Genomic DNA, 8,512 nt, shown 5'->3' with positions numbered 1-8,512 from the left:
GAGTTGCTGGAGTTCAGGGACATGGTTGTGTGTGATGAACGATGCAGCTCTTTTGGCGATTGCAATGGTAAAATCAAACATAAACGGGCACTGCTTGTCTTTAAAATGAGGTTATACAAAATTGACATGTCTGTCATCATCCACATGCTCAAAAAATGATCTAAGGGGTTAGTTCGGGTCAAATGGGACACTTTTTCACCATTGAGATGACTAGGAGATTCAAATCAAATAAGACACGATTGGCCATTGAGGTGACTTGAAAAAGTTTCCCGGTTGAATTTAAGACAGATGGGAGACTTTTTGCCATTAAGATGACTGAGGAAAGATGTCCTGTTTGAATTCTGGTCAAACGGGACACTTTTGTCCTATTGAGATGACTGAGGAAAAGTGTCTCAGTTAAATTCAGGTCAAATCAAAGACCTTTTTCCATTGAGTTGACTTGGGAAAAGTGTCCTGGTTGAATTCAGGTCAAATGGGACACAATTTGCCATAGAGATGATTGAGGAAAGGTGTCCCGGTTGAATCTGGATCAAATGGGACACTTTTCCATTGAGATGACTGGGAAAAAGATGAGTTGGGTCAAATGGGACACTTTTGCCATTGAGATGACTGGAGAAAAGATGAGTTGGGTCAAATGAGATACTTTTAGCCATTGAGATGACTGGAGAAAAGATGAGTTGGGTCAAATGGGATACTTTTAGCCATTGAGATGACTGGAGAAAAGATGAGTTGGGTCAAATAGGATACTTTTAGCCATTGAGATGACTGGAGAAAAGATGAGTTGGGTCAAATAGGATACTTTTAGCCATTGAGATGACTGGAGAAAAGATGAGTTGGGTCAAATAGGATACTTTTAGCCATTGTGATGACTGGAGAAAAGATGAGTTGGGTCAAATGGGACATTTTTAGCCATTGTGATGACTGGGGAAAAGATGAGTTGGGTCAAACGGGTCACTTTTGCTATTGAGATGACTGGGGAAAAGATGAGTTGGGTCAAATAGGACATTTTTAGCCATTGTGATGACTGGGGAAAAGATGAGTTGGGTCAAACGGATCACTTTTGCTATTGAGATGACTGGGGAAAAGTGTCCAGGTTGAATTCAAGTCAAATGGGAAAGTTTTTGACCTTGTGATAACTGGGGAAAAGTGTCCCAGGAGGAATTTAGGTCAAATGGGACACTTTTGCCATTGAGTCGACTGAGGAAGTGTCCTGGTTGAAGTCAGGTCAAATGGGATACTTTTGCCATTGAGATGACTGGTGTAAAGTGTCTCAGGGAAAAATTTGTAGTTGAATTCATGTTAAACGTACAGTCTTGCCATTGAGGTAATTGGGCAAGAGTGTCCTGGTTGAATTCGGGTCAAATTGGGCACTTATTGCCATTGTGATGAATGGGGGAAAATGCCCTGCTTGACTTTGGGTCAAATGGGACACTTTTTGCCATTGAGAAGACGGAAGAAACTGTCCCAGTGAGAAGTGTCCCGGTTAAGTTCAGGTCAAATGGGACACTTTTTAACATTGTGATGACTGGGGAAAAGTGTCCCGATTGAATTCAGGTCAAGTGGAACACACTTGCCATTGTGATGATTGAGGAGAAGTGTCCCAGAAGAAAGTCAGCTCAAATAGGAGACTTTTGGGATGACCATTGAGATGACTGGATGAAAGTGTCCCGGTTGAATTCAGGTCAAATAGGACACTTTTGCCTTTGAGATGACTGGTGTAAAGTGTCCCAGGGAAACAGTTTCCTAGTTCGATTCAGGTCAAATGGGACAGTTGTCATTGAGATGACTGGGGAAGAGAGTGTACTGGTTGAATTTGGGTCAAATGGGACACGATTTTCCATTGAGATGACTTTGGAAACATGTACTGGTTGAATTTAGATCAAATCGGACACTTTTTGCCGTTGTGATGAGTGGGGAAAAGATAAGTTGGATCAAATATGACAAATTATGCCATTCTGATGACTAGAGAAAAGTGTCCTGGTTGTATTAGGGTCAAGTTTGGACACTTTTGCATGGCGATGACTGAGGAAAAAGTGTCATGGTTGAATCCAGATTAAATTGGACACTTTTTGCCCTTGTCATGACTGGGGAAAATATGAGTTGGGTCAATGGGGACACTTTTGCCATTGAGATGACTAGGGAAAGGTGTCCCGGATGAATTCAGATCAAATGGGACACTTTTTGCCATTTGAGATGACTGGGGAAAAGATTAATTGGGTCAAATAGGACCCTTTTGCCATTCTGATGACTGAGAAAAAGTTTCCCGGATGAATTCAGATCAAATGGGACACTTTTGGCCATCAAGATGACTGGGGAAATGTGTCCCGGTTGAATTAGGGTCAAATGTTTCAATGTTTGTTATTGTGATGACTGGGAAAATTTGAATTTGATCAAATGAGACACTTTTTTGCCATCGTGATGATGAGAAAAGTGTCCAGGCTGAATTGGGGTAACACTTTTTGCTATTGTAAAAACTAAGAAAAAGTGTCCCACTTGAATTCAGGTCAAATGTGACACTTTTTATAATATATATGTATTTATTTATATATATTTTTGTCCTGCATACTTATATTGAGCAGACATCGCTGACATAATTTGTCTTTGATTACACATGAGCACATGTACAGTGGGCTATTTACTGTAAGTGACAGCTCTATCAATGAGAAGACAGTAAGAATCCAGACTCTTCCTGTCACTGTCATCCACTTAAAGTATAACATTACAGTCACCGGTGTAAAGATGAAGCTGAATCATAACCCTTTCTGACTCTATTTCACAATATACAGACACTGTCTTACCACTGACTAAATATTTACTTCCTTAATCCACCGTACAAGATGTTTAGACTGCAGTTCCTTCATTTTTCATCCATGTTTGATAAAAAAACCCACATTATTATGTGAATATAACATTTTAATGATCAGGAACTATTAGTAATTTTAACAATATATGTATAAATAAATAACTCTAATGTAACAGTAACTATATGGAAATTTTTGGCAATGTATTACAGTTTTGGATGGCATAAAGAAATGATCATTTAGGCATGTCATAAAACGCAACTGACCATAGTTAGGATAGTAAAATCAGCAGGCAGACTTTATACTTTACTGCAAATTCATCTGTCAGAGTTAATCAAATTAGGTCGATGCCGACACTGACAATTCTGTGAAATGCAAAACCACATTTTAAATGATGCAAGCTGAAACACACACACACGCACACATTAAATACAGGTTTGCCAGCCTGCCAGCAGGATTTATCATGTTTGTGCTGAGTATTTCAGGCTCAGACACACTGACATTCACATTTAGAGACCAAAATTGCAGAGTCTAAAAGCTACTGGGTTGATTTAGGCCAAAGCTGAGTCAAACATGGAGTATAAAGATTTAATCCAATTCATGTTTTTTTTTACATTTGTTAATTTTTTTAGAGTGCATGCTTGTATGTTTATCTTATTTTATTATTAGGATTGTTGGTAACACTTTACAGTAAGGTTGTATCAGTTAATGTTAATGCATGAACAAACAATATATTTAATATAGTATTCATCCATGTTTGTTAGGGTTAGTGAATGTAGACCAAATCATTCAGCAACTCTAAATGTTTGAGCTTTGGGAAGATAAATTTTGATAAAGTGCCTCTGACAGTGATGGAAAGAAGGACATTAACATTAACTTTTTACAGAAATCTCATTTAGCATGCTATCGCCATCAAATTTAAAATATAAACTCATGAAATACTTGGCTTTCAAGTCATATATGTTTCTAGGACTTTACATTAATGTTTTCCTGTGTTTGTATATGAAAAACAAATATTGAAAACATTACTTTTTTTTCTCATGATTTTATAATGTATAATTTTTTATATTTTTATCACATGTAACTTCTCCTTTTACCACAGTAAAGCTCAAAGTGTCTTCTTTCCAATGATACTTAATTTGTGTTTGTAGCTTGCTGGAGTCAGGAACTGTTACTATTTAAAGTTAGGTTGGTGTAAATCCCCAAAATTGAGTGCTGGCTAACAGGTTAACTAAATTAAAGTTGTTTATGTTAAGTCATAGTGCATTATGTTTGATCAAACAAAAGAATAGTGAAATATGAACACAATGACCGCTCCCTGTGGCTTGTACAGCACCTCTCATCAGTTGGAATACAATAACTTTTGCATAGATTATGGTGAAGACACTTTTCTTTTTTTCTTTGATTACAGACATGTGCAGGAACCACCAACATTAATTACAGCACGCTAGACCACACACAACCTAAAAGAGACACTTTTAAATTTGAGTTTATAAAAAAAAAAAAAAATACAAAAAGCGCCTCTTTTATTAGGTGTTTATTATAACACAGACGACATATACAGATATTTTAAACACTTTCAATAGTGTTTTATGAAAATCCAAAGGGTTTTCTTTACAATGATTCCAAATTTTTGCATTTACACCTCTGCATGTGGATTTGGGAAGCTTTTAAATTTGGTTTGGCAAAATCCAGGCGGAAATCCCAAAATAGCAGCAGAGTTTAACTGGTTAAGAATTGTTTAACAGTGTACCTTTAGCTGTACGTTTATCTGAAAATAATTGCACACCTCAGAACGGTCATAAGCCAATCAGATTCAAGCATTCAACAGCTCCGTATTATTACAGGTATATTATTATTATTATTAAGCACTAAATTGCACTGTTTATTATGGCTTATGAACCAGAATGCTTCTCAGATATGAACCAGCGAGCCCTAAACATGCAGAGTCAGTCATTTTCCTGCATATTTGAGGAAATGAAAAATTAAACGCAAGGAAATTTTAATAAAATAAATAAATCGGCAACTGTACACTATTTATCTCCCTCTTCGCCCTGTGGTCAAGCATCGCTTTTTTTTTTTTTTTTTTATGCCAGATTGTGTGCCACACACGTTTATCAATGGTTTCATTCATCAGGTGTGATGGCTGCTGCTGAAAGTTGGCTTCGCTCTATATACCTGAAGCACCACACTTATATCACAAACACACATATGTACATTCACACCGGGCGAACGGCCAGTTCCCGATGGCCAGCTCTGGCCGCAGATTAAAGCTGTGAAATCTTTCCTGTGACAGTGTGCATTTCAAAAGAATTCCAGGTTATAACACCATCATCGGACCACCAGAATTTCTCCGCCAAGTCTGTTTGTTTGCTGAGGGCAGGAGGAGGTTTATTTAGAAGGTGGTGCTGCTGTGTGGAATAAATAGGAGTGCCATGACCGAAATAGTATTAAGCTGATTTTAAAGGAGGTTTTTGACTCTTCTAAATCATAAAAATACCATAATATATTTGGAGATGTTTAAGAAACATGCTAAATGAACATTCTTAGTATAAAACAATGCTAAAGTCAGTATTTTTAATAAGTACTGTATTTTTTACATTTACATGTAGTCATTTAGCAGACGCTTTTATCCAAAGCAACTTGCAAATGAGGACAAGGAAGCAATTTACACAACTATAACAGCAACAATGAATACTGTAGGCAAGTTTCTGGTGTGTAAAGTGTAAGAAGCAAAGCATTGGTTATATATATATATATATATATATATATATATATATATATATATATATATTTATTTATTTATTTATTTATTTATTTATTTTTTTTAGTACAGTTAGCAGTGGAGCCAGAAAGGCAATTGTGGAGACTAAATAGTTGAGTTTTTAGTCGTTTCTTGAAGACAGCGAGTGACTCTGCCGTTCTGATGCAGTTAGGGAGTTCATTCCACCAACTGGGCAGATTGAACGCGAGAGTTCGGGAAAGTGATTTCTTCCCTCTTTGGGATGGAACCACGAGGTGACGTTCATTCACAGAACGCAAGTTTCTGGAGGGCACATAGATCTGCAGAAGTGAGAGCAGATAAGGAGCAAAGCCAGAAGTCGCTTTGTAAGCAAACATCAGAGTTTTGAATTTGATGCGAGCAGCAACTGGCAACCAGTGCAAACAGATGAGCAGCGGAGTGACATGTGCTCTTTTAGGTTTATTAAAGACCACTCGTGCTGCTGCGTTCTGGAGCAGCTGAAGAGGCTTGATAGAGTTAGCTGGAAGCCCGGCTAGTAGAGAGTTGCAGTAATCCAGTCTGGAGAGAACAAGAGCTTGAACAAGGAGTTGAGCTGCATGTTCAGATAGGAAGGGTCGGACCTTTCTGATGTTATAGAATGTGAATCTGCACGATCGAGCAGTTCTAGAAATGTGGTCAGAGAGGTTTGGTTGGTCATTAATCGTTACTCCAAGGCTTTTTACCATTTTGGATGAAGTAATGGTTGCCCCATCCATCTGGATTGAAAAGTTGTGATGTAGAGTCGGGTTGGCAGAAACGTCAAGCATTTCTGTTTTCGTGAGGTTAAGCTGAAGATGATGATCTTTCATTCAGTGTGAAATGTCCGACAGGCAGGCTGAGATGCGAGCTGGAACCGAGGGATCAGGATGAAAAGAGAGGTATAGCTGGGTATCATCAGCATAGCAGTGGTAGGAGAATCCATGTTTCTGGATGACTGGTCCTAAAGATATCGTGTAGATGGAGAAGAGAAGTGGCCCAAGAACAGAGCCCTGTGGTACCCCAGTGTTTAGATGCTGCAGGTTGGACACCTCTCCCCTACCAAGACACCCTGAATGACCAGTTTTTAATCTTTCCATGAAAAGTGAAAGTAGCATCATCACAGAGCCGATTTTAAATGGGAAATAGTTTCAAGAGCTGTTAAAGAGTATTGTGCTTTCGCTTTATTTTGGCTTGAAAGTACATTGAAATTAATAAAAAATGTCTGCATTCACTCTAATTCACTAAAATTATCTTAAAGGAGCATAAACAGTTACTAAAGTAGTCGAATGCTTTCATTAGCCTATAGATCTGAGCTTTCTTAAAGTGACACCTCTGTTATCAAACTTCACTAAATACCTATAGTAACTTTAATCAGTATTTAACGGCGAACAAAATATTATAAATTGATTTATTTCTGTTATTTCATTGATTTTAGCCTTTTTATTTTATTGTCAGTATGTTCTAATGTTTGTTATGTATTCTATCGTTTTTAGCTAATCATTGTGCTGTATGTCAGGTATGCCAAGAACTACACTTTCAGCTCAACATTTCCTTTATTGTTCGACTGAAGAAAGGAAGTTAGCTACATTTTGGGTGACCTTTGGGTGAGTAAATTTTCAGGAAATTTTCGTTTTTGGCTGAACTATGCTTTTAAATACCCTCCTGTTGTTGTCATCGTGTTCAGCAATTTGAGGACTAATGCAGAGTTCCAAACCATTTATTTATATTATCAAAACACACATTAAGTTAACGTAACACATTGAGAAAGATCGAACATAAAACAATGAATGTGTCCCCAAAAATATCTCATGAACTGTGTTGTTTCAGCCTAAAAAAGTAGTTGGATAAAAGCGTCTGCTAAATGACTAAATGTAAATGTAGTTGTTGTGTTGTAGAGGTCTGCATTCCTGCAGGACCCGACCAGATTTCTTGTGGCGCGGGAATACATTTCTGAAAAAAATGTGGTAGCAGTCGGTAACTCTGGTGTAATTTGAACAAGAGCGAGCTTTCTAACAAAATAGAGCTCCCGAGTCTCGACATTATTTCAGAACAGCATATCTGTGATTTCTTCATTCTTATTGATGAGTGCATGACCGGTGCTTTCTGCAGGTGCTTTTTATTTGCTTTGTCTGTGCACGCATCATCTACATAATGATCCTCAATCAGATTTACCATGGCAGAGCAAAGTAAAGATGTGCTGTCCTTGAAGGATGTTCAGCTTGCATTAGAAAACAGTTAGTTTAGTGTTAGCAGGGTTTCTGCAGGTTTCACAGAGTTAAATTTAAGAACTTTTAGGACATTTTCAAAACCATTATGAATGTAATTTTAGACCCATAAAGGGTAAAAGGCTAAGACATTTTTCAAATGGCCTAGATGGAAAAGATTTTTATTTGCCCTACCAAAAAAAAAAAAAAAAAGAATATATATATATATACATCATAAACTTTCTTTAAAATAAAAATCAAGAAATGTTTTAAAAGTTTTAAAAACTATAATAAATCACATTTATGCACAGCAATCTGTCCAGGTCAGTGTCCACAGCAGTAAATATATGGAGAACTTTTAAACAAATGTGAGTGTAAGGAAACAATTAAACCATTATGATAAATAAAGTTGAAAGTTACCTTTTTTAAATAAAAAGTTTAACATTTTATTGAGATGATTGTTGATGATTGTATTTATTTTGGCCAGATTTGGTAGCAATACATGAACAAAGGAAAATTGCTTAAGACCTACAACACAATATTTCAAGACCTAAAATTTTGGATTTTAAGATTTTAAACATTTTAAGACCGTTTAAGACCTTGCAGAAACTCTGTATTAGGAAACCCACATCAGACAAGCCTGATATATGGCATGCGCGATTTGATAATACCTCAAAGTTTACCCTTTAGTAGTCGCAAGGCTGGAAGCTCAGGTTTAAGGCGGAACTCATGCCTCATCAAAAAGG

General features: G+C 37.1%; 1 long non-coding RNA gene across 3 annotated transcripts in view; it reads left to right on the top strand.

The window, feature by feature from the left end:
* Positions 1-7,962, top strand: part of LOC147834365 (uncharacterized) — a 546,693-nt gene extending 538,731 nt beyond the window's left edge. For 2 of the 3 annotated variants that reach the window (XR_015503730.2, XR_015503733.1), the window contains one exon: positions 1-3,495. This exon is cut by the window's left edge and continues 599 nt beyond it. This is a non-coding gene — a long non-coding RNA (uncharacterized LOC147834365). Of the gene's footprint in view, positions 3,496-7,078 lie in introns of those variants that run through there. The other variant, XR_015503729.2, reaches the window with a different exon arrangement.
* The last annotated feature ends 550 nt before the right edge of the window (positions 7,963-8,512 follow it).

This window comes from Danio rerio, chromosome 12, assembly GCF_052040795.2.
Source record: "Danio rerio strain M-AB ecotype USA chromosome 12, GRCz13ab, whole genome shotgun sequence".
Taxonomy (NCBI): domain Eukaryota; kingdom Metazoa; phylum Chordata; class Actinopteri; order Cypriniformes; family Danionidae; genus Danio; species Danio rerio.
This window is presented reverse-complemented; position numbering and strand designations above follow the sequence as displayed.